We start from the raw sequence: 8912 nt of genomic DNA, 5'->3' as shown, positions 1-8912 counted from the left end.
TTATGATATGAGTATGATGATGTGGACCGGAAGGTTAAGATGATATGGACCGGAAGGTCAACATAGTTATGGGATGGAAATCCCCTGAGACACTTGGATCTGAAGATCCTATGGCCTGGAAGGGCGTATGTGCTATAAGTGGTATTTTGGGGAACTCACTAAGCATTTATGCTTACCGTGTTATGTGTGATATGTGTTTCAGGTACCAGTGATGATCGTGGGAAGGCGCCAGCTTGATCTGTACACACTTGCAGTTGACATGTTCTTGAGATCTTGGGATATGGATTATGTTATGTATTTTTGAGATAACATTGGATACTTGATTTTGAATGATATGGAAGTGAAATGTTTTATTAAATAAATCGAAAAATTGTTTGAAATTTTTACGGTGTTACAAATTGGTATCAGAGCCTTGGTTTGAGGGATTCGGATTCACCTTCGGGTGTATTTGAACTCAAACTGAGGATTTGAAAAAGATTTTCAATAAATAAACAATTTTTCTAAAAGAGTAAAAGAATTTGAAAGATACGCGACGAAGCAGTGTGTACGATCAGCCAGCGCCCGAACGGTGATTTCCCAAAATGCCCTTACATTATGTGTTATGAGATATTATGTGATATGCTATGCATGCTAGAGTAGGCTAAGTACTCATATTAGGACTAGAGTGGCCTGATTTGTGATGCCTTAGCCTAGGGAGATTTCTACTACTATGAGATGCTTGAGAGTGAGTAGTTAGCAGTGAGGAGTTTATGAGAGGTCTATCGGAGGGTAGCCTATGAGATGTAGAGTACTTGTGATCTGGGATCCAAGGAGGAGGACTTAGGGTGGATACTGATGCGGTGTGGACGGTAGTATAGGGCCCGTACTACTGAAGACACCGGAGCAGTGCACACTCTAAGTAAGAATCCTTTGGGTACCAAAGAGCAAGTAGGGTTGAGTATCGAGTGCGAGTATACTCGAGCGAGTCTCTGATTTCTTTTGTGTTATATTTCAGAGACATCATGGTTGGGACACGTCATCACCCAGGAGGCAGTGGTACCAGCGGTACCAGTGATGAGGTGATTCGGAGGATGATTCATGATGAGGTGGCTGTTGCCATCCGCGCTGAGATTCCAGAGATGTTCGGGTCAATCAAGACCACGTTGATCGAGACTTTCGATGAGCGGTACGCCGCTCTTACTGATGCTGCTGTTGCTGCAGCCACTGCGGCCGTTGCTGCTACCAGGCCGCAGGGGGGTGACTTGTTGTTGTACCGGGAGTTCAGCAACATGAAGCCACCAGAGTTTGATGGGACTCATGATCCGATAGCAGCGATGAGGTGGACCTCAGACATTAAGAGGTGCTTTTACACATGTTCATGTCCGGAGCTCCTGAGGGTTCGGTTCGCACTGAACCAGTTTCGCTTAGGGGCGAAGGATTGGTGGAAGTTCGTGACAACACATTTTTCTCCAGCAGAGCTTGCTGCGGTGACCTGGGAAAGGTTCACCGCTATGTTTCGTTATGAGTACGTTCCCCCGGTGGAACGGAAGCGTTTGGCTCAGGAGTTCTTGACCCTCAAGCAGGGTACTGAGTTAGTTACTGTGATTACCCGGATGTTTCATGAGAGGGCGATGTTCTGCCCTGAGCACGTGTCGACCGAGCAGGCACGTATGAGCCGATATCTGAGCATTCTGAGGAGAGACATTCGTGAGTTCGTGGCAAACTCATCGTATCGGACATTTGCTGAGCTTCAGGCAAATGCCCGAAAGAGGGAGATTGAGCTGGAGACTCAGGCCAGGGAGGAGGTCGAGTCTCAGAGCAGGGATCGTTTACCGATACAGTCTCAGCCGGCGGCCAAGCGGGGGAAACCCGCTGATTCGAGATCGGGGAGCCAGAAGGGCCGCACTTGCGGGAAGTGCGGCAAGGGTCAAGATGGAGTTTGTAGAGCGGGTGCTTGCTACAAGTGTGGCAAGGAGGGGCATATCGCCAAGGATTGCCCCAGGGGATTCATGGTTTGCTTTCATTGCAACCAGACTGGACACCGGAAGGCGGAGTGTCCACAGTTGCGGGGAACAACACAGGGAGCCTCTCAGGGATCTGCCCCTGCTACTGCAAGAGCCATTGAGGATCGGCCGCTGAAGGCCGAGGCGCCTAAGGCGCGAGGGAGAGCGTTCCAGCTGACAGCGGAGGAGGTCCGTGCAGCACCCGACGTCGTGGCTGGTATGTATCCTGTTCATGATTATTTATGATGTTATGAGATATTGTGTTTATATTATGTTATGTGTAGGTACTTTTCTCGTGAATTCTGTACCTGCTTTGGTGTTGTTTGACTCGGGTGCGAGTCGATCTTTTGTGTCATTAGCCTTCTGTAGACATATCCGTACCCAGCGAGAGGTGATGAGTCGACCTCTATGTGTTTCTATAGCTGACGAGCGGGCAGTATATGCCACGGACGTGATATGAGGGTGTGTACTAGAGATCTTCGGCGTTGGGTTTCCGATAGATCTGGTTCCGATTGCGATGGGGGATGTGTGCGTTATCGTGGGTATGGATTGGATGAGCCCTTTTGGGGCGGTGATAGACTGCGAACAGCAGCTGGTGACTATCCGAAATCCTAGTGGGGGAGTGTTGACGGTTTATGGTGAGGGAACTCGTAGCGGGTCAGCATTCTGTTCGGCTGCCAGGACGATGCAGAGTTTGCAGCAGGGCTGCAAGGGATTCGTAGCTTATGTGATGGATACGTGGGAGGCCACTGGGAGGCCAAGTTCAATTGATGATGTCCCGATAGTGCGTGAATTCCCGGATGTATTTCCCGAGGAGTTGTCGGGTGTGCCTCCCGAGAGGCAGGTGGAGTTTCGCATCGATTTGATTCCCGGGGCCGCACCTATCGCTAAGGCGCCTTATCGCCTAGCACCGCCCAAGATGCAGGAGCTATCCTCACAGCTGCAGGAGCTGTTGGGGAAGGGGTTCATTCGTCCGAGCAGCTCGCCTTGGGGAGCGCCAATTCTCTTCGTTAAAAAGAAGGACGGTTCGCACCAAATGTGTATTGATTACCGGGAGTTGAACAAGTTAACGGTTAAGAACCGTTATCCATTGCCGAGGATTGATGACTTGTTTGATCAGCTACATGGGGCGTCTTGGTTTTCCAAGATTGATTTGAGGTCTGGATATCATTAGATGAGGGTGCGCGACGAGGATATCCAGAAGACGGCATTCAGGACGCGCTATGGACACTATGAGTTCGTGGTGATGCCTTTTGGGCTCACCAATGCGCCAGCAGCATTCATGGATCTCATGAACAGAGTATGTAGGCCGATGCTGGACCGATCGGTGATCGTGTTCATTGATGATATCCTGGTGTATTCGAGATCTCGAGAGCAGCATGAAGAGCACTTGAGAGAGGTTCTTGGGGTGTTGAGGTCGGAGAGGCTCTATGCCAAATTCTCCAAGTGTGATTTCTGGTTACGGGAGGTCCAGTTCCTGAGGCATCTCGTTAACCAAAATGGGATTTTGGTAGATCCGGCCAAGATTGAGGCAGTGATGACCTGGGAGGTACCGAAGTCTGCCACTGGGATCAGGAGCTTTTTAGGGTTGGCCGGCTATTATCGGAGATTCATCAGGGATTTCTCCAAGATCGTCGTGCCACTCACCAGGTTGACCCGGAAGGGTGTTGCTTTTTCATGGGGCCCAGAGCAGCAGGCCTCCTTCGAGACACTACGCCATAAATTATGCGAGGCCCCAGTGTTAGCCCTTCCGGAGGGAATGAAGGACTTCGTAGTGTATTGTGACGCGTCGATATCGGGGTTGGGAGCGGTGCTTATGCATAGGGGGCATGTGATAGCATACGCATCGAGGCAGCTGAAACCTCATGAGTCGAGGTATCCCACCCACGACCTGGAATTGGGGGCAGTGGTGTTCGCCCTCAAAATCTGGCGTCACTATCTATATGGGGTTCGGTGTACCATATACACAGACCACAAGAGCTTTAAGTACTTGATGGATCAGCCCAACCTAAATATGCGCCAGAGGAGATGGTTGGACGTGGTAAAGGATTATGATTGTGAAATCCTGTACCACCCGGGCAAGGCTAACGTTGTAGCCGATGCCCTGAGTCGTAGGGCGGAAAGCGCCCCGATACGGGACGTTTGTATGAGATTGACAGTGATGACTCCGGTGTTGGACACCATTCGAGGGGCCCAGGCTGAGGCCGTGAGACCGGAGAACCGCAAGAGAGAGCGGGTTATCGGATATGTATCAGAGTTCGTTACCGATAGCAGAGGGCTTATGACCTTCCAGGGTCGGGTTTGGGTGCCATTCGTAGGCGGGGCACGTACCATACTGATGGAGGAGGCACACCGATCGAGGTTTTCGATCCATCCCGAGGTCATTAAGTTGTATTTGGACCTGAAGAGAGACTATTGGTGGCCCTGTATGAAAAGGGATGTAGCATGGGTCGTTGAGAGGTTCTTGACCTGTCGCAGGGTTAAGGCTGAGCACCAGCGACCGCACGGCCAGTTGCAGCCACTTGAGGTTCCCCAGTGGAAATGGGAACAAATTTGTATGGATTTCATCACCAAATTGCCGAGGACCGTAAGGGGTGTTGATGCGATTTGGATGATTGTGGACAGGTTGACGAAGAGAGCTCACTTCCTTGCTATCAGTGAGAGCTCTTCCACTGAGAGGTTGGCAGAATTGTACGTGAAGGAGGTGGTAGATCGGCATGGTGTGCCGATCTCGATCGTCTCAGATCGAGATGTGCATTTCACTTCCAGGTTCTGGAAGAAATTTCACCAGGAGTTGGGTACGAGGTTGCACTTTAGCACTGCATACCACCCGCAGACCGACGGGCAGAGCGAACGGACGATTCAGACGCTCGAGGACATGCTCCGAGCATGTGTACTGGACTTCGGAGGAAGTTGGGACACGTATTTACCCTTGGCTGAGTTTTCCTATAACAACAGCCATCATTCGATCATTGGTATGCCACCCTTTGAGCTGTTATATGGGAGGAGGTGTCGGACCCCCATTTGTTGGGGAGAGGTAGGGCAACGTGTGATGGGTAGTACGGAGATTGTACTTCAGACGACCGAGCAGATTCAGCAAGTCAGGCAGAGGTTGCTGACGGCCCAGAGCCGTCAGAAGAGTTGTGCGGATAGACGACGGTCAGAGCTTGAGTTCCAGGTCGGCGACTTCGTACTCCTGAAGGTATCTCCTTGGAAGGGAGTGATCCGGTTCAGGAAGAGAGGTAAGTTGGGGCCGCGGTATATTGGTCCTTTCAGGGTGACCGCCAGGATGGGCAAGGTAGCATACCGTTTGGAGCTACCTGCGAAGTTGAGCCAGATTCATGACACCTTCCACGTGTCCCAGTTAAGGAAGTGTATAGCCGATGAGTCGGTGGTGGTACCACTGGAGGATATTCAGATGGATGCGAGCCTGAATTATGCTGAACGACCAATCGTGATTCGGGATCGGAAGATCAAGGTTCTGACGAACAAGGAGGTATCATTGGTTCAGGTCCAGTGGCAACATCGGAAGGGGTCCGAGCTGACTTGGGAACCGGAATCGGAGATGCGAGAGCAGTACCCTGAGTTGTTTGACGAGCAAGACTTCAAGGGCGAAGTCTAATTCTATTGGGGGAGAATTGTAACATCCCGATTCCCAGGTATTTCATTTTAAAGTATTAATGTTGAGTTTTGAAGAGGGACTCGGCGAGTAGTCGCTCAGACTCGCCGAGTAGGGACGCGTGTGGTTGGACTGGATTAGTGGTGGACTCGGCGAGTACATACGTGGACTCGGCGAGTCCACGCTGTTTAATGAAACCCTAATTTCTTGGGTTTGGGGCCTATTTAAAGGCCCTTATAGCCTCCATTTGCGGCTACCTGTTCTGAGAGAGAAACCGTAGAGTGCTTGAGCGATTTGGGAGGGAAAGGAAGCCATTATTGACTTGTGTGGTGTTGTTTAGCAAGAAAAAGGAGCTCCAAGGTAAAGGGGAGCAAAGGGAATTGCTATTCAGTGGATTGGAAGCTTGGATCATCAGTTTTGAGGTAGTAATTCGACTCCCCTTCTATTCTTATGATGATCTTATGGGTTTAGGGTTCTTAGACCCTTTGTTGGCTAGATTTGAGGTCCAAATAGTCCCTTATGATGATGAGGCTTTGGATCTGGATCCATAGAGGTCCAGAGAGCCTTATTCATTAAGCTTTATGAATAACAATGGAGGTTATGACCTTGGGTTGTGGTATTGGGGGCTAAATCATCACATTTGGTCAAATAGATGATGTTTGGGCATCAAGATAGAAACTTTACGTGGTTATTGGGATTGGGAATGATAGATCTATGGGTTAGAGGACTGGATCTGACCTCAGAAGACTGTTTGAGGTTGTGCATGGAATGGACTCGCCGAGTCCATGAATGGACTCGCCGAGTTGAGTCGGGTTGCCCCGCGACTCGCTACCTGTGACGAACCATGGAGCAAAGTGTTGACCCAGTGAGTCAAGAGGGAACCAGGAGCGAAGAGGACAGGCGTGGACTTGTCGAGTCACCTTAGTGCACTCAGCGAGTCGGGTCCAATGTTGACTTTCGTTGACTTTAGGGTTTTGGTCAACATGGGGACATTCGAGTCAGGGAGGGGTAAAAAGGTCTTTTACCCTTCTGTGGGATTGTAGAGAGGAATTTAGTCTAGCCTTGAGAGTCGTTAATGATTTGAAATGATTACCTTATGTGATTAGGCGGGGCTAGGTCGTTGCTTCGAGGTTCAGGGATATCGAGCACGTGAGTTACTAGACAGTAATCGAGGTGAGTCTTCTCACTATGCCTTACCCGATGGGGTAATTATATGTGACCGGAAGGTCTTATGTGTAGGATGTATATGTGATGCATGTTATATGTGATATGTTATGATATGAGTATGATGATGTGGACCGGAAGGTCAAGATGATATGGACCGGAAGGTCAACAGAGTTATGGGATGGAAATCCCCTAAGACACTTGGATCGGAAGATACTATGGCCTGGAAGGGCGTATGTGCTATAAGTGGTATTTTGGGGAACTCACTAAGCATTTATGCTTACCGTGTTATGTGTGATATGTGTTTCAGGTACCAGTGATGACCGTGGGAAGGCGCCAGCTTGATCCGTACACACTTGCAGTTAACATGTTCTTGAGATCTTGGGATATGGATTATGTTATGTATTTTTGAGATAACATTGGATACTTGATTTTGAATGATATGGAAGTGAAATGTTTTATTAAATAAATCGAAAAATTGTTTGAAATTTTTACGGTGTTACAATAAGACTGGAGTTCTCCAGGGTGAGGAGCTTGGTCTTTCAATTCCATTGCTGAGTAGTTCGTTAGGTTTGACATGACAGTTCTTGCAGCTCGGGGGGGGGGGGGGGGTAGACTGTAGGGCGATCTGGTTATAGGAGTCGTACTGGGTTCTAAGTTTGTTCGCATAACGATGCGATTACTCGTAGTCCCAGGCAGTCTCCGTCCTAAAGTTCATATCAGAATTCATACATGGTTCATCAATCACCGTCTCGTGTATACGAGTCGTATATAATTAAGATTGAAAAGGTAGTCGAATAAATGATTCTTCTTTAAGCTCACATCCCAACGAGGAAAAGAAGTTAAAGGGGAATCGTCAATTCTAAACCTGTAGAACCTTGATTATATACCTCCCTTGTGTATACATTCTTCATCGATAGATTAACCGTAAGAGTCCTTGCATTGAACTTGACGTACTGTACGAGTGGTACTCCGGGGAGGTTTTCTGTGGTTTCTTCGGAAAGGAGAAGAAACAGGAGGTACTCTACGCACGAGTACTTCGGAGTTCTGAAATGACGGTTTTTGCTAGGAAGACGATTTCGGAGAAAACGATTTACACACAAAACAGGTATTGCGAGGGTCGAACTGACTCAAGTTAATTGACAATGTCGGACTACTCGGAATAAAGACATTAGACTTGTTTATAAAGGCGTTACAGACGAAACCCAACAGTGCAACTTTTAACAGAGTTACAGTACTATAGATTTACTACAAGACTATTGTTGCGAACAAGGTATACTACAAAAGACAAGTATACGCAGCATGAGGGTACCTTAATAGACGGGATCTCACAAAAAATAAGACTCAAGTTACACTAGTTTTAAACAGTTTATGAGTCTGTTACAACGAACGCCTTAGATACTTTAATGTGGGTCCGGAGTAGTCTCTCCTGCGGCAGTGATCCTTAGTATCTTCCCGACTGTGCCGGAGTTCCTTGCTATTGGATAATCCTTCTCGAGGTTCCCTATCTCACCGCATATGTGGCATATCTGGCTAGCACCAGCATCTGTGGTGGAAGTGAGGTGTCGAGTCAGAGTTATGTGGACACGAGTGTTTTCCTTATTCATCCACTTTGAAACTTTCCTTTTATAGGGTCCAGCTTTATCACCACTTTCGTGTGTAGGGCTAGTCCCGATGTCAGGGGATTGAGAAATGGGTCGTGTCGGTGCTGAAATGGCAAGAGTTGCCACTTGTTGTTGTTGCCTGGCAAGTCTTTGGGATCGCTTTCGCTCCTTCTGGGCTTGGCGCTTTCGTTTCCCGTTCTCTGTTTTTTGGCTTTGCACGTCGGTGACTGTTATCATTTGATGGTTTCCCGGATTGATACCACGATCGGGATCGTCAACTCCTTTGTCAGCCTTGCTTGTGTTGTTAGCGTTGCGGTTTGCAAGAACAGCTGCCACGTCAGCTGATAATGCGGCTTGGAAAGTAACGGTGTCCATAGGAAAGGTAGGGGTTTCGTTGTTCGGCTGACTATTTCTGGAAGACGGCATGATTCTGTAACATGAAAGATAAGGAGTTCGTGAGTGATTATGGTCGACCCTAGATGTATTTCGATCGTTTATGAAAAGAATGGAAGTGTGTTATCGAAGGTTTGACCTACATCCCTA

The sequence above is a fragment of the Lactuca virosa genome, chromosome 6 (assembly GCF_052849685.1).
Source record: "Lactuca virosa cultivar CGN04683 chromosome 6, Lactuca_virosa_CGN04683_v6, whole genome shotgun sequence".
Lineage (NCBI taxonomy): Eukaryota > Viridiplantae > Streptophyta > Magnoliopsida > Asterales > Asteraceae > Lactuca > Lactuca virosa.
This window is presented reverse-complemented; position numbering follows the sequence as displayed.